Source organism: Pinus tabuliformis, chromosome 4_2 (genome assembly GCF_031772625.1).
Source record: "Pinus tabuliformis cultivar Carrire ecotype Pingquan chromosome 4_2, CPIR1, whole genome shotgun sequence".
NCBI lineage: Eukaryota > Viridiplantae > Streptophyta > Pinopsida > Pinales > Pinaceae > Pinus > Pinus tabuliformis.
The window spans coordinates 104,947,823-104,966,382 of NC_142304.1; the positions used below are offsets into that span (position 1 = coordinate 104,947,823).

Below are 18,560 nucleotides of genomic sequence, written 5' to 3' on the forward strand. Positions count from 1 at the left end.
AGTAGGCGATTGTGGTTGAGTCACAGGGTCAAGGGGCTGTTGCATTACAACTTGAGAAATCTGAGGTTGACATACAACAAGAAACGTTTGAGCTTGCGACACGGTCACAATAGCTGGTGTAGTCGGGATGTTCGACATAGGTACACATTGTTGCATAGAATACACAACCCTTGGTTGTTGGGGTAGTATAGGTAACCAACCACTTGATGTAACTCCAGTATAACCTGAATACTGTTGTGAACTCCCATATGGATATCCTCCCGGAGGGGGTAATGAAAGGGCATACTGCCCCCCATACGGTGGCAATCCGGAACTCAAGGGGATTGTCTGCCCTTGGGGACTGGATTGCCCAAACTGACCTCCAAATGGATCAATTTGGCGAGTCTCAACATAAGAGTTGCCGGATATTATTCCGTAGGAACAAACAGGAACGGACCACACTGTCGAAATAGTCCCTGGGTGGACTCCTTCTAGTGGTTGTGAGCTAGTCGGGACAGATGGTATGCCGGAAAACATTGTCGGAGTGACGGCAGGGAGTTCTGCTATCGCTGTGTCAGTCGACACAATCCTAGATGTTGACGGTTGTTCAGACATTTTGAGTCTATCCAAAATATTACCTAGCGATTCTACAGGAACTTCCACTGGTGGTAGACTAACTTCTGATGTCGAAGGAAATAGAGTGACCCCGACTCCAAAATGTGTTGGAGTACTTGCTTGCGGACCTTCTACGATTTCCTCTATCGCAATCAAACCAGGTGGAAGGGGAAGACCGTCAGACCCGTAAAATATTTCTGGTGCTGAAGAAGGGGTTGAATCAACAGCGACAGATGTTTGAGGAACAAGACTCTATGAACCGGTTACAGATGGAACTGGTTCAGTAACACAAGTGTTTGCTCTCAGACTAGGATCAGTATCACTGTCCCTCTGTGGCTGTTGAACTTCTTCTGCAGAGGCAGGGTTTCCAGAAATGTTTGGAGTAACCGGAATCTCAGATGTCGTTGGAACACTTGTTCTAACTTTGATAGGAGATTTCGAACCGGTTAAACGAGTTCGCTTTGTTCGTACTATTTTTGATTCCGGAGACAATGACAGTTGACTCGTAAGCCTCTGCGAACGACGGGGTTTCAATTGACTTTCTTCCACGATTGCGGATTACTCGATCAACCAAAATACAAAAATGGGAAAGTGTGTTTCCGAATTAAATGAATTTTTAGACGCTTTAGATACAACTTGCTTTTTCAATTTTAAAGAGTCGAGAAAAAGCAAAAGATGACTCTAGTCGCCTTCGATGTTTTAACGAGCCCGAAGTGACAAATGCTTGGATGGACTTTTTCCGTTATAGAGTCTGAAAAAGGCCAAAAGGAACTGCTCTGGAGTTCTAGGTAGAGGGTGTGCCAAACTTTTCGCAAAACCGCAGAATACTTTTTAAGGTACGGGCGGTCAATCTTCCCGAATGTTGTGTTCAGTGCATTGCGATCAGTAGGGCGGCCGACACGGCTTCCTATGGATAAAGGTTTTATGCCTATAGGGGTCTCCCAATATATACTCGACGGTATGTGGGAGCACAATCCGTACTGGCGCTATCGTCTCTCGGGAGGAATCACCCAACCATCAGCGAGATCGACAGTCACCAGGTTTTACGACGCCGGAACACGTCTCTAGCCTAGACCTCTATGTTGTGCATTAAGTTACAAAGCATTGTTAAGTTCATTCAATTTATTTTAGGTTGATCTTTCTTAGAAGTTTGCCTTTTTGGATCACCACGAGATGTATGATACAATTCCTAAATGCAGTCTAAAGATGATAAGCAAGCTTTTATATCTTTTCAACAATGAAAATCCTAGCTACAAGGGGAAAAGAAAGACACAATCTTTTCTCAAAGAGCATAGAGAACACTGTAAATGCACTTTTCCTAAATCAAAGCATGCAAACTATCAAAATGCAAATGCACATATGCATGTATTTGTTTTCGCTTTCTTAATATTGATGCCTAAAAAGAAAGTTGTTGTACAAATTTGAATTCGATTTCAAGTGAAAACATAAACAAGTTCCTTCTTCGAAATCAAAAAGACGATTATGACACTTTATGATTTACTTGTTTTGACACTAGAAATGCATAAATTCAAACCAAACGACAAAAGTAAAAGCTCAATCAACTATGAACGGCAAACAAACTCACTCCTAAGATCAAAACGACACTTACGACAGGTCTAGATCTAAGGGCGACAGTATGACTAGTTTACTTTTGTAACGGGAAACTGCAAATGATGTAACAAATACACAAAGAACAAAATATAGTTTCTTTATAAAACTGAGGCAGAATTGAGGCAAAGAAAAGGGGTTTTAGATAGGTACACTTGACTGATAACAGGCTGCAAAAAACAGAGATAAAACTGAGCAAAAGGAAGCAGGGAACCACAGTTGCACAATGCAAGGGCTGATCAGCGCACCCTCAGCACAGAGAAACTGAACTTCAACGCAGGTATCCTTCACAGGACCTGCGTTGAAATGCAGAACCTCTTCACAGAGTCTGCGCTGAAGCAGAAACGAGAGTTGTTTCTGGGTTCTGGGTCATGGTTTGCAGTTTAATCTACAGTTTTTGGCTAGATAAAAGCTATCAATTAGGTACAATTAGGAGGATGATTTAAAGGAGGACTAAGATCTATCACAAAGGGCTGTTAGAGTACTTGTGGATCAGTTTGTTCAGATCATAAAAACAGGCCCAGTGAGTGGACTAGAGTGGCAGATCTCTACTTTGCACTTGAAAATGGCAAATGCATTTCGATTCGGCACTCCTGAGTTTATGAGAAGAACAACAATAGAAACACAAATAAACTAACAAGATACTTTCCCCAGCGGAGTCGCCAATTTGTTGTTGGGAAAAGTATCCAATTCGGAATTCCCCTATCCACTCTAAGGTGTGATAGTGCCTTAGCAACAAACAAGGTAAACTAATTGAGTATTCTTCTTTATGGAATGTAAATGAGGAAGAAGGATGTAACTAACCTGTGTCTTCCGCTAGTTCGTCGATCCAAATCACTCCTCTCTTCAATAGCTCCCAGCTTCTTGCTCCTTCACTGGCCCAGCTTCACCGAATTCCTGCAAGATCACAAGAGAGAGAAACTACACAAAGATACAGATATACATTCATAAAAAGCTCAAGATCAGATTAAGCTAAACATGTAAGCATAACAAAACATCATTGGTACACAACATGTAGGAGAAACTCAAATAGTTTATTGATAAAATAAGAAAGTCCAAGAGGAGATACAACCAAGTGAGTTCTGATCCAGCATCTACCTCCCAGCAAAGGAATCCCTTCCTCTCCTCCAACAAAGCATAAATCACCCAATGTACTAATCTCAATCTCAAACCAACAGCGATTCTCTGCAAAGTACAAAATTCCAGCCTCCTGAACCTCTGGGTGAGAGATCCATATATAGATGTAAGTAGAGAGGATGAGTCAGCTTATGTTTTGACTTGTGGCTTCTCTCTGTCAGTTCTTGCTTCCACTTGGAGGTTGAGAGCCTCTTACTCATCACTAGTCGAATTCATTGAGGCAAGTGTCATTGGAGAAGATTCTGGAAGCTTCCAGGGTCTTTCCACCTCGTTGAATGAGCTTGCCATTTGTCATTTCCCGCTCAGCGCACCCTGGTAGTGCTTCCACCTGCGTTGCAGTGCACCTAGCCATTGTAGTCTCTGCATTTCAACGCAGGCAGCTAGTGGAGCCTCTGAATTGATCCTGAATTGACTATTTCTGAGTGGTTTTTGGTGGAGAACTTCTGGGAGAAGCTGTCATTGGTTGACCTTGTTCCTTTAGGAGCTGTAACAACATCTTTAGGGACTTTGGATCCCTTGAATTATGGACATTTCATGCTTATAGCTGTAAGGCACAAAAATGTCTATAACAAGACCTTCGAAGTACACCCTTGGCGGGAGGTTTGATTACTAAGTCCGGGTTAGGCTTCTCGATCTGTAGTGGATCGGAACTGGGAGTTGAGGTTGATGGATTAGAATGAGAAGATTTTGCTTCTTTGCCATCAACAGGACTTTTACTACCATAATTTTGCGATCGAGTCGCAATCCTTACATGAGACATCATCAATATGGGTTCTTCACTGGCGCTCGAGGAAGAACCTATCATCTTACTCTCCTGCTTTGGAAATGGATCTTTCAAAACAGCAGGAGTTGGGGAACCCTTGACAATTTTCACAACCTCGGCCCGATGAGGGAAATCTCTTGTAAAATGATCCTCTTCACAAATAAGACAAGGATATCGAGGTTTGCGCTTTTCGTCATTGGTTTCTGACTTTTCAGTTTTCTCCTTTGGAGTTTTGTCTGCTTTATTCTTCTTCTTACCTTTCTTCTTCCCACCGGATTTTGATTTAGCCGTAGATGACTCTACAGCGTGAATATCTGCGGAAACTTCAGCAGAAGATTCTCCTGTCGGGGAGTCTGGTAAGGTTATAATAGGAGAAGAATTCTTTGAGGATTTCTTCTTACTTTTAGTGTTCACCATACCAATCATACCATCAGTGTCATGAGACCCCGAAGGAGCAGCAACTATTTGATTTGACTTAGGAAGATCTGGGATCTTTTCGTGTAACGTACCTGATTGAGTGTAAACTAAGTCAAGGTACTGCGCTTGAGCAATCACTTTCTCCTCAGTAACTACTCCGGCCTTAGCTACGTCTTCAATAATCTTCGGTAACAATGATTTACAAACCATTGAGCTAAGATTTGGTCCGGGATAAAAACGTTCACTAACCGCCTTCGACGTCTCCATTCATGAATATGATCGGAAATATAAGTGGACGTCGATTGTTTTAATGAAGTTAGTAACTCCGTGCCATTATCATATCTGACCGGCAACTGAAAATGAGTAAAGAACGAGGTAGCTAACTGGCTAAAGTTATAAAAAGAGGCCCGTGGTAACTCAATGTACCACTTGGCCACGAGACCAATGAGAGTACGCTGGAAGAGATGTAAGCAGATCGAATCATCCGAGATGGAATTAGAGGCACACCAGAGGTGGTAAGTCATCACATGATTCGACGGGTCCTCTCCAGACTTACCTTCGAACTTGGGTATGTCACTGGGCAACTTATTTGGCATTGGCGGCAAAAATGGAAGATAATTTGTTGGATCATTCATTAGGTGCGACAAGTCTGGTAAATCCAAAGTTGCGATAAATGGTAATTGCCGATTAGGATCCCTAAAACTCTGGGTCACGAGACCAGTCCCAGGAGGAGGATATCCAGGATAACTTGGAATAGGAATCGCATTCGGGATATTGTATCCTCCCAGAAAACCAGGATCAACTGGACCGTACTGGGGTTGTTGTGGTTGTTGATAAGTGTACCCAGGATACGATTGATACTGGTAAATTGGCTGCTGGACAGCAGGCCCGTATTGGTACTGTCCCTGGTACGGTTGATAAGCGAATTGTGGTTGACTTGTGACAACCGTACTTAAACCAGGTTGTCCTACAGGCATCTGAACCGTAGTTTGAATCATAGACCCAAACAATGGTAAAGATGCCTGAGGAGTAGTTATAGAGACAGTAGAAACCGGAGCTGTCGGTAGTTGCTGCAGTCGTTTGAGATGGAGTACTAGGTGCAATAGGCCCAGACTGAGAAACTACTGAAGGTACAGAAGTTTGAACATTAGACTGGACTGGTTGTTGGGGTGAACCAGAAACTAAGGGTTTTCCAGCTTGAGATGACAACTGTACACTTGGCTGCAATACCTGTTGAACTTGCGATGGATCCCACACTATGTTCATTCCGTGGTATTGACCCATAACAGGTTGAGGATATTGAGATCCATAACCGGATTGAGGGTAGAATTGATAATTGAAAGGTACATTTCCCGTACCTTGAACATAAGATTGACCTTGGGGTGGTTGATAACCTTGACTCGAGACTGACCTTGGGGTACATACCCTTGAGGTAAGTACTGATATTGGGGTTGACCTTGAGGTATAAATTGGTACTGAGGTTGACCTTGGGGTACATATTGAGGCTGGGGTTGACCTTGAGGAATGTATTGCACCACGGGTACATACTGTCCTTGAGGTTTCCCCCCAGACGCAATTTGTGTACATTGAGGTTGCCCCCCAGGCATTAATTGAGGCTGCCCCCTAGGCGATAACTGGCCACCTTGAGGTTGAGAACTGGGAATTGAACCTGACATCATATAAATGTCTCCTACGCCCAACGGTTTATTACCATTGTTTCCAGTCAATAACCCATGTTCAATGGGTTGAGGAGATGCTCCCGCAAAAGTACCAGAAAGTGACTGATACCCAGAGGGAACAGAAGGACCGTCATACAAAAAATATTCAGGAGATTGAGTTAACATGGACGACTGACCAGACATATTTACAGGAGTATAAATACCTCCAGGTGGATAAGGAGCACGAGGTGGAGAAAAACTTGACCCTGAGTTGTCCAAATAAATAGTTAACGAAAGATACCAAGTAGTACTTCTAGGTGGACTGTAAAAAATGGATTCACGCTCCCTTAGATCAATAGTAGGTTGATTTTCAGGGATAGGGACGCCTATTTCTTCTTCTGGAGAAAGTTCTTCAATAGCTATCAAACCAGAAGGAAGATTTTCTGTGATGACTCTTTCTACCCTAGGTGAATCAGGAGCACTAGAAGTTGGAGTAACAGGTTCAGATATCTCAGGTTCTTCGCCTATATCACTAGTAGATGAAAAACTACCAGCAAGCTCAGAAACTGCAATAGCTTCGGGATTATAACCTCTTTCTAGACTTTGGTAATCAGGATGAACTACCAACGAAGACTCTCCTTCTTCAGGTGAACCTACTTTACTGCCACTAGGAGTTACAAGGACTTTCAAACCTTCGTAATGACCCAGGACGTCTTCAGGAGGTTGGCCCCGAAGTCTACGGGACTTCCTCAACAAATCGACCACGGTTACAATCTCAAGAGACTGGCCCCGAAGTCTACGGGACTGTCTCGGTAATTCAGCCACAGTTAAAAACTTTTAACTACTGCACACGCAAACAAAGTAAAATCTCAAATAAAACCACCTAAAGTCTCTTAAGAACCAAACAAATTTGAATCACACGCCTAAAGAATCTAGGGCGTCAAACCATACACAAACAGCAGCCTTTCGGATCGAAAACACTAGTTGGTGATGAAGCCCAACATTGTCGAATTCAGTACAGAAGTGGCGGGTGGAACAGTTACCCCGACAACCTGCTTAATGAATAGACCGGCACAAGTTCCTCCACTTTAACTGTCTCGAGTGAAGTGAACCCCCCGGAAAATCCAAGTGAGTCTAGCCGACGTCTGCTCCAGGTATAGTGGGATCTTCCCTCCATCGTCACCTTGGGTAGAACCCTAAAGATAATGGTCACTAAGGTCACCAACAACAACAAATATACCTGGGGGAATAGTCTACGATCCGATAGCATGCAAGGGTAGAGTATCAAGCTCAATCCCCTTGCCGGCTCCTTGACAATAATCCAAGGTTTACCGACAAGTGACCCCAGGTTCCTTAACAATAATCCGAGGTTTACCATTTGTAGTACGTGCGTATCTGGCGTCGTTCCCAATGAAGGAGGATTGATCCCCTCACTGGTTCGGACACGATCTCGTGCTTCTCCTTTAAGAGGAGCTTTCCCAGAGCATAAATGTAATAGCTGGATTTATCCTACCACAAGATGAGCTACTTGTTTGGTTTTGCTGTCTTGGAGAGTTAATTACTCTCCTACTCCAAGACACTAGCCTGATCTATATTGGTGTTTCAGAGCCCTAGTAAATAAAAAGTTACTAAGTAAATTTTACATTAAGCGTTAATTTTTATGGCTTTTCTTTAGGACAAAAGGTAGTAGAGATGAAACTGATGGTGTGTAGACTCGACTCAAATCCACTAAAAGATGCACCTAAGATGATTTAAACTATCTTTCCTTTTTCAATGAATTCCCTAGCTAAGAGAGTTGGAAAATGCAAAATTGATACAAAGGCAACTTTCTTGGCAATGAAAATCAAAGAAACAATCTCTTTATCTTTTCCAAAGCAAACAATGCATGACCACTAATTATTTCATGAAAATTCCTTTCTCTTTTCAAAGACTTCAAATGCTACTAAAGCAAACTTTTCTTCAAAAGAGATTTTTGTATTTTGCCCTATATTAAAAAAGCATGTAAAACTATTTAACAAAAATCAATTTAAAAAATCTATGACAATCAAATCAATTTTACCTAAAAGAAAATCTAAGAGAAATTCACCTAAAAGCAAACCTAATGAGGCAAAAGCCTACAAAGTATAATTCCAGGATGTTTTACTTAGTTACAATTCAACCAAGGACTAGTTCATGCAGAATCATCAACTAGTCAAAAACAAAAATCAAAATCTTTTGTTCTTTTTCTTAAGAATGAAATTCACAGCTTAACCAACAAGTTTTCTCGAAATTCCGCAAAGAGACGACACGGTTTCTCACAAAGGTGGATTTTATGAAAGGTTCGACTCCTAAGAAGACTGAAAAGACTAGGGATATCCAAGGTTTTACAACTTCTAAAGCCAAAGTCACTACAGGACCAATGCAAAAATCAAACCCTAGTGCTAGAACTTCTATGAATTTCACTAAAAACCTTGATACCAATGAAACAATCTTAGATGAAGACTTCTAATAGGTAACCAGTGGATCTGGGCAGAAAAAACAAATTATAAACAAAATCTAACAGACAAAAAGGAAAAAATTGGAAATTTCTCAACTTTTGACAAGGTACGCAGGCAACCTGTTTGCACAGGTGCATGTACGCTCCGTGTACAATGCTGCAGTGCGTACAAGTATGCACTGTGCTTAACGCAGAGGGTGCGTACTACTAGCAAAACCAAGAAAAATAAAATGTAACTTCACCCTAAGCTATTCCACCCAAATTCACAGTCAATCAGCCAAAAACCAGAAAGAAATCGACTTTTCTCAAATCAAAGTATCAATCAAAAGAGAAATCAATCAAATCCATGGATACCCCAGTTGAGTCGCCATTTTGTCATGCGAAAAGAGTCAATTTTGCGGACAAAACCAACCTCCCTAGAAGCTAAGGCTTTCTAGTGACAAACAAGACAATTAAGCACTATCTTTCCCTAAACATGCATTTAAAATACAAGAAACGAGGTGTTTAAAGCATACCTTTAGTCCAACGTTGTTTGTAGCAGTCCAGCCTCTCCGATCCAGATGAGATCCTCCTTCTCTTTGAAACCTGCATTCACTAACAAGCAAACGATTACATAACACCTGAATAACTCATAAAATAAAACATATTCATCATAAATACCAAGGAGTATATGAAACAAATTATATATAACAACTTGTTGAGAAAAATGAACTTAATTGTATTAAGTGGAAACAAAAGAAACCATTACAACCAGTGCCTTGGTATTGTGCAGGTCCCTCCCAGGGTCCAGCAAGAGTTCTCCTTTACTTTGATCAGCTCACCCACTTCCAAATGAAGCTAAGAAAGGATGGGAATCTCTCCTCTCAAGCTCTATAAGGGAGTCCTAATTTAAGCAGCATCTACCCTTAGGAATGTTCAGCTTTCAATCTCCCCTCCTTCTGGCCCAATGCCTGTATTTATAATGCTTTAGAGGAAGTTAATCAGGTCCACCATCAATGGGATAAGCCCCTCTTTCAATGGGATAGCTCCCCTCTTGATGGGATAAGTTCCTCTTTCATAGGGATACATGAACCATCTGGAGGCGCTCAATACACGTTAAACCATCTTCTAGAATGCTATAGATTCGATCACAAGTAACGCTTTTGAAGTAAAACTCGCGCCTTTTGACCTTTACAGGAGTACGCACCCACCCCTTTACAGACAGAGCGTACAAGTACGCAAGTATTGTGAACTTGGGGTGCGTACACACAGGTAAGGTTAAGAGAAACTGCGTAACCAGAGTTAATTGAATTTTAAAGGACTTTCTCTCTTTCTTGGAGTTTGACATGAGGAGCAGAGGTATAAGACTTGCCAAGGAGGATAGTATGACAGTTGATGGAGCCATACTAACTGTAAATAGTTATGGTGACAAATTTTAGTGTAACAACATGGATCTCTTGTTATACGTCTGCCAGATTCAGAATCTAGCCAGATTCCTGTAGTTATATTTGGAACAAGAAAGTAATGGGGTATATTGACAAGGGATGGAGTGCTCTGCACGAAGTTGATAGGGTGATTGACTATACAGAGCCCGATGATGAACTATTAACACCCTTGATTAAAAGAGCGAAGCCGAATTTTGAATTGGTTTTGGAAGTCGATAACATGAACACCCAGGCGACGCTGTGGTTAGCTCATCTGCATTTGAAGTATTATGTACCTGGTGCCTATAAAGTAGTCGGAGCTGCTCTACTTGTTGAAGTTGATGACATGGGAAATGTATATGCACAATACGAGCTTGCTTTCCAGCTGCGAGCAGAGGGTGAACCTGCAGAAGCGGACAATCAAGTTTTTTTTTTTTTTACTACTTGGAGAAAGAAGTTGAGTAGCTACAACATGAGGCTTGATTTTTTTACTCGGTGCAGTATATTTAGATGGAGACTGTGTCAAAAAGGATCTGAAATCAGCTACTTGGTGTTTTCATAAAGCTAGTCAGAAGGGCCATGTTGGTGCCGCAATTGCATATCGATCGCTTGTAGTGAAAGGGGTTAGGGAACCTGTGAAATTTGCTCCTATGCAAGTGAAAATTAAATGTACAGTGGAAGTAGGCAAGAGGAAGCATGAAAAACTATCAGAGACAACTAGAAAAGGTGCTATTGATTATGCGAGAAGGCAGTTTGAGGTAGCTTCCCATGCAGGAAATGATCTTGATCCCTAAAGTTTTAAGATGATTTTCTAATGGAATATAACGATACACTATTGATGGCTTACCTAGCTATGATCACAAATTGTTCTAGTACCATGAACAAAATTGTCGACAAGTTCAACACAGCTTTTGATAAACAAAGCAGAAGAGAAGGGCAAACTACTTTTCTTGGTCTTAATTTATGATTTTTGGACTGAATTGAGTTGGTTTACATCTCATTCAATATCTGATACTTTTCTTCTGCTAGCTGATCACAGACTTCATTTGGGGAAGAAGTGAATTTCATAGAGGGATCAGGACTATGAAGAGGCAGATTGAGTATTTAAAATTACAACTGAGCCAGCGAGAAGATCTTCCTTAGCTAAGGAAAACCTCACAGCAAACAAAGCTAAGCCATAAATTTTGGTAATCCACCTTTTTGAAATTTCTCCTTGAAGAATGTTATAGCTACATTCGATTTTGAGCAGTTATAGGTTAGATAAAGAAACAACTCAAGATTAAAGGTTCAAGACAGTCCAATTTTGGTATTAAGACTGTGTTTTTGTGGTTACACAGCAGTTTCGTAGCGCGCTACAAAACTGCTGAAGATGTTGCTCAATACACAGCAGTTTCGTAGCGCGCTACGAAACTGTTGTAGCTGGATATCACAACTCAGCTAATCAATTTTGAGTAACCAAGGGAAGTATTTTGAAAAGGAGCTTCAATGAAGGATCATTTACAATATGCAAAGCATTCAACAGTGATAAAACAAGCAGAGCAAAGAGAGATGAAATCTAAGTTTCTTGTTATGCAAATTATAATAGTCGTCATTGTACTTGACATTTCAAATAGCTTTGAAGAGGTTTTGTCTTCACACAGGTACATGGGTAAGGTCTATAGCATATCAAGAATGTGGCACTCCAATACACTTTTTTGTACTCAAAGAAGAACAACATGGTTAACTAGTTTCAAATATCCTCGAGGAAACCAAGAGCAGAAAAACAGGGGCAATTTCCTACTTTCTAGGAGCAGATAAGTGATGAGACATTAAGGGCCAACAAGCAGTTTCAAACATCCACCGAAGCTAAGCTGAAGAAGGCCATCTGTCAAAGAACAAATTTGGATTGTATTTAATGCTACTACCGACATGATGAAGAGATAGAATCCTAAATGTCTTAGCTATCTTAAACTTCTAGTTAGCAGTCAGTTGTATTTATTAGTTAGTTTAAAGGTTAATAGGTGTCATCATAGCAAGCAGAATTCTAGTTCCCCTCATGCTGGAGGAGGAATCCCAGCCTTGTAAAGAATTCTACATATAGGAGAGAGCAATGTACTCGAGGTTGGAAATTTATTGAAAAAAGCTCTGATATTTGGCTTTATGTAAAGACTCTGTTTTAGTAATACAATATTGGCTTTGCTTCTCAGGACTCAGGAGGGATTCGATGTTCAGAATGTGTTGTATTGTTCTTTTCCCAATATTTGCAGCGGTATGAATGTGTAATCACTTAGAAATCACTCAGGGTGCTCTAATTTCCTGTATACATTCATAGACTGTGTGGTCCTATATGTTTCTGGTATGTTCTAAATGTGTTGAATCTTGAATGCCCTAACTTCTATGTAAGGTTGATACCATTGTTACACTGAAATGATGTTGACTCCATAAGCCTAATGGATAGTTTCTAATTGTGTTTCCACCACTCACATTTTACCTTTGTTTCACAAGAGTTAGCCATCTTACTCATTATCCAAATCTTTAATCTTATGAGAGATCCCTCTCAGGTTGGGGAGACTAAGCCTCAACCTAAAGTAGGTTTGAAATAGTTATTCAAGGTCTTCCTGGTCAGCAGCCTTCCAGGGTCTGATTTTGAGTTAACATGTGCAATGCTCCAACCACTTTCCAAAGAGCGGTATTGAGTATATTTTATGAACTGGTTCATGATGTAGTAGAAATATGCATGGATGATTTTACTCCTTATGGCTCTGACTTTCAGGAATATTTATCTAACCTAGGAAAAGTTATGGATAAGTGTATTGAGATGAACCTGTCCCTTAGTCTGGAAAAATGTGAATTCTTGATGAATGAAGAGACCGTGCTAGGTCATGCAATATCTCAACAAGGACTATAGGTGGACCCCAACAAAATTGCCATCATCCAAAGGGTCCCACCTCCTCTTGGAAGTCCTCAACATTTGAAAACATGCTTTGGAAACTATCTTGAACTTGAGGGAAAACCTATTAATGTTAGTGTGGTAGAATTATATAAGTTGTGCAATACTCTACAAGATATGTTGTTTGACTTTCTGAGCCATTCTAGAGGTATATTGAGTGATCTAGAAATTTGTATTGAAGGATCAGAGGTTGGCTCCTCCATTCACATGTCAGAAACTAATTTGTCACATGAAATGATCATTGTTGAGGGGCGTAGACTAGGCAATGAGGAGTATGTGCAAAACCTAATTTCAAACAGCCCTTGCATTGATGGAGCTTTTAGTGAGCAATTATCAGAACAATTATTCCATGATGGTGGCATTCCATTAGTTTGTTAATCTTTTTAGGCATGGATCTCTTGTTCTACATCTGCTAGATTCAGAATCTAGCCAGATTCCTACAGTTATATTTGAAACAAGAAAGCAATGGGGTATATTGACAAGGGATGGAGTGCTCTACACGAAGTTGACAAGGTGATTGACTATATGGAGCCCGATGATGAACTATTAACACCCTTGATTAAAAGAGCGAAGCAGATTTTTGAATTGGCTTTGGAAGTCGATAACATGAACACCTAGGCGAGGTTGTGGTTGGCTCATCTGCATTTGAAATATTGTGTACCTGGTGCCTGTAAAGCAGTCAGAGCTGCTATACTTGTTGAAGCTGCTGACATGGGAAATGCAGATTCACAGTACCAGCTTGCTTGCCAGCTGTGAGCAGAGGGTGAACCTGCAGAAGCGGACAATCAAGTTTTTCTTTTTTACTACTTGGAGAAAGCAGTTGAGCAGCTACAACTGGAGGCTTCACTTTTTTACTCGGTGCAGTATATTTAGATGGAGATTGTGTCAAAAAGGATCTGAAATTAGTTGCTTGGTGTTTTCTTAAAGCTAGTTAGAAGGGCCATGTTGGTGCCACAATTGCATATGGATCGCTTGTAGTGAAAGGGGTTAGGGAACCTGTGAAATTTGCTCCTATGGAAGTGAAAATTAAATCTACAGGGGAATTAGGCAAGAGGAAGTATGACAAACTATTAGAGACAACTGGAAAAGTTGCTGTTGATTATGCGAGAAGGCAGTTTGAGGTAGCTTCCCATGCAGGAAATGATCTTGATCCCTAAAGTTTTAAGATGATTTTCTAATGGAATATAATGATACACTGTTGATGGCTTACCTAGCTATGATCAAAAATTGTTCCAGTACCATGAACAAACTTGTCAACAAGTTCAACACAGCTTTTGATAAAGAAAGCAGAAGAGAAAGGTGAACTACTTTTCTTGGTCTTAATTTATGATTTCTGGACTGAGTTGAGTTGGTTTTCATCTCATTCAATACCTGATGCTTTTCTTCTGCTAGCTGATCACAGACTTCATTTGGGGAAGAAGTGAATTCCATAGATGGAGATTGAGGATTCAAAATTACAACTAAGCCAGCGGGAAGATCTTCCTTAGCTAAGGAAAACCTCACAGCAAAAAAAGCTAAGCCATAAATTTTGGTGATCCACCTTTTTGAAATTTCTCCTTGAATAATGGTATAGCTACATTGGAATTTGAGCAATTATAGGTCAGATAAAGAAACAACTTAAGATTAAAGGTTTAAGACAGTCCAGTTTTGGTATTAAGACTGTGTTTGTGTGGTTACACAGCAGTTTCATAGCGCGCTACAAAACTTCTTAAGATGTTTCTCACTACATAGCAGTTTTGTAGCGCGCTAGGAAACTACTGTAGCTAGATATCACAACTCGGTTAATCAATTTTGAGTAACCAAGGGAATTCTTTTTAAAAGGAGCTTCAATAAAGGATCATTTACAATATGCAAAGCATTCAATAGTGATAAAACAAAGGGAGAAAAGATAGATGAAATCTAAGTTTCTTGTTATGCAAATGATTATAGCCGGCATTGTACTTGACATTTCAAATAGCTTTGAAGAGGTTTTGTCTTCACATGGGTACATGGGTAAGGTCTACAGCATATCAATAACATGGCACTCTAATACACTTTTGTAATCAAAGAAGAAAAACATGGTTAACTGGTTTCAAATATCGTCGAGGAAACCAAGAGCAAAAAAACAGGGGCAGTTTCCTACTTTCTAAGAGCATATAAGTGATGAGACATTAAGGGCCAACAAGCAGTTTCAAACATCCACCGAAGCTAAACTGAAGAAGGCCATCTGTCAAAGAACAAATTTGGATTGTATTTAATGCTACTACCAACATGATGAAGAGATAGAATCCTAATTGTCTTAGGTCTCTTAAACTTCTAGTTAGCAGTCAGTTGTATTTATTAGTTAGTTTAAAGGTTAATAGGTGTCATCATAGCAAGCAAAATTTGAGTTCCCCTCATGCTGGAGGAGGAATCTCCGCCTTGTAAAGAATTCTATATATAGGAGAGAGAGTAATGTACTTGAGGTTGGAAATTTATTGAAAAAGCTCTGATATTTGGCTTTATGTAAAGACTCTATTTTAGTAATACAAGATTGGCTTTGCTTCTCAGGACTCAGGAGGGATTCAATGTTCAGAATGTGTTGTATTGTTCTTTTCCCAATATTTGCAGTGGTATGAATGTGTAATCACATAGAACTCACTCATGGTGCTCTAATTTCCTGTATACATTCATAGACTGTGTGGTCCTATATGTTTCTGGTATGTTCTAAATGTGTTGAATCCTGAATGCCCTAACTTCTATGTAAGGTTGATAACATTGTTACACTGAAATGATGTTGACTCCATAAGCCAAATGGATAGTTTCTAATTGTGTTTCCACCACTCACATTTTACCTTTGTTTCACAAGAGTTAGCCATCTTATTCATTATCCAAATCTTTAATATTGTGAGAGAGCCCTCCCAGGGTGGGGAGGCTAAGCCTCAACCTAAAGTAGGTTTGAAACAGTTATTCAAGGTCTTCCTGGTTAGCAGCCTTCCAGGGTCTGATTTTGAGTTAACATGTGCAATGCTCCAGCCACTTTCCAAAGAGTAGTATTGAGTATATTTTTTGAACTGGTTCATGATGTAGTAGAAATATACATGGATGATTTTACTCCTTATGGCTCTGACTTTCAGGAATCTTTATCTAACCTAGGAAAAGTTATGGATAAGTGTATTGAGATGAACCTATCCCTCAATCTGGAAAAATGTGAATTCTTGATGAATTAAGGGACCGTGCTAGGTCATGCAATATCTCAACAAGGACTATAGGTGGACCCCAACAAAATTGCCATCATCCAAAGGGTCCCACCTCCTCTTGGAAGTCCTCAAAATTTGAAAACATGCTTTGGAAACTATCTTGAACTTGAGGGAAAACCTATTAATGTTAGTGTGGTAGAATTAGATAAGTTGTGCAATAGTCTACAAGATATGTTGTTTGACATTCCGAGCCATTCTAGAGGTATCTTGAGTGATCTAGAAATTTGTATTGAAGGATCAGAGGCTGGCTCCTCCATTCACATGTCAGAAACTAATTTGTCACATGAAATGATCATTGTTGAGGGGCGTAGACTAGGCAATGAGGAGTATGTGCAAAACCTAATTTCAAATAGCCCTTGCATTGATGGAGTTTTTAGTGAGCAATTATCAGAACAATTATTCCATGATGGTGGCATTCCATTAGTTTTTTAATCTTTTTAGGCATGGATCTCTTGTTATACATCTGCTAGATTCAGAATCTAGCCAGATTCCTATAGTTATATTTGAAACAAGAAAGCAATGGGGTATATTGACAAGGGATGGAATGCTCTACACGAAGTTGACAAGGTGATTGACTATACGAAGCCCGATGATGAACTATTAACACCCTTGATTAAAAGAGCGAAGCAGATTTTTGAATTGGCTTTGGAAGTCGATAACATGAACACCTAGGCGGGGCTGTGGTTGGCTCATCTGCATTTGAAATATTCTGTACCTGGTGCCTGTAAAGCAGTCGGAGCTGCTATACTTGTTGAAGTTGCTGACATGGGAAATGCAGATTCACAGTACTAGCTTGCTTGCCAGCTGTGAGCAGAGGGTGAACCTGCAGAAGCGGACAATCAAGTTTTTCTTTTTTACTACTTGGAGAAAGCAGTTGAGCAGCTACAACCGGAGGCTTCATTTTTTTACTCGGTGCAGTATATTTAGATGGAGACTGTGTCAAAAAGGATCTGAAATCAATTGCTTGGTGTTTTCATAAAGCTAGTTAGAAGGGCCATGTTGGTGCCACAATTGCATATGGATCACTTGTAGTGAAAGGGGTTAGGGAACCTGTGAAATTTGCTCCTATGGAAGTGAAAATTAAATCTACAGGGGAATTAGGCAAGAGGAAGTATGACAAACTATTAGAGACAACTGGAAAAGGTGCTATTGATTATGCGAGAAGGCAGTTTGAGGTAGCTTCCCATGCAGGAAATGATCTTGATCCCTAAAGTTTAAAGATGATTTTCTAATGGAATATAATGATACACTGTTGATGGCTTACCTAGCTATGATCAAAAATTGTTCCAGTACCATGAACAAACTTGTCAACAAGTTCAACACAGCTTTTGATAAAGAAAGCAAAAGAGAAAGGTGAACTACTTTTCTTGGTCTTAATTTATGATTTCTGGACTGAGTTGAGTTGGTTTACATCTCATTCAATACCTGACGCTTTTCTTCTGCTAGCTGATCACAGACTTCATTTGGGGAAGAAGTGAATTCAATAGATGGAGATTGAGGATTTAAAATTACAACTGAGCCAGTGGGAAGATCTTCCTTAGCTAAGGAAAACCTCACAACAAACAAAGCTAACCCATAAATTTTGGTGATCCACCTTTTTGAAATTTCTCTTTGAAGAATGGTATAGCTACATTGGAGTTTGAGCAGTTATAGGTCAGATAAAGAAACAACTCAATATTAAAGGTTTAAGACAGTCCAATTTTGGTATTAAGACTGTGTTTGTGTGGTTACATAGCAGTTTCATAGCGCGCTACGAAACTGCTTAAGATGTTTCTCACTACACAGCAGTTTTGTAGCGCGCTAGGAAACTACTGTAGCTAGATATCACAACTCGGTTAATCAATTTTGAGTAACCAAGGGAATTCTTTTTAAAAGGAGCTTCAATAAAGGATCATTTACAATATGCAAAGCATTCAATAGTGATAAAACAAAGGGAGAAAAGACAGATGAAATCTAAGTTTCTTGTTATGCAAATGATTATAGCCGGCATTGTACTTGACATTTCAAATAGCTTTGAAGAGGTTTTGTCTTCACACGGGTACATGGGTAAGGTCTACAGCATATCAAGAACATGGCACTCCAATACACTTTTGTAATCAAAGAAGAAAAACATGGTTAACTGGTTTCAAATATCGTCGAGGAAAACAAGAGCATAAAAACAGGGGCAGTTTCCTACTTTCTAAGAGCATATAAGTGATGAGACATTAAGGGCCAACAAGCAGTTTCAAACATCCACCGAAGCTAAACTGAAGAAGGCCATCTGTCAAAGAACAAATTTGGATTGTATTTAATGCTACTACCAACATGATGAAGAGATAGAATCCTAATTGTCGTAGGTCTCTTAAACTTCTAGTTAG

General features: G+C 40.0%; 3 pseudogenes; all 3 read left to right on the forward strand.

Annotated features, from left to right (window-relative positions):
- LOC149168501 (uncharacterized) overlaps positions 1-10,850 on the forward strand; it is a 28,820-nt pseudogene extending 17,970 nt beyond the window's left edge.
- Positions 10,851-13,192: 2,342 nt separating this feature from the next.
- Positions 13,193-14,142, forward strand: LOC149168502 (uncharacterized; annotated as a pseudogene).
- A 2,322-nt stretch (positions 14,143-16,464) lies between these two features.
- LOC149168503 (uncharacterized) lies at positions 16,465-17,414 on the forward strand (annotated as a pseudogene).
- The last annotated feature ends 1,146 nt before the right edge of the window (positions 17,415-18,560 follow it).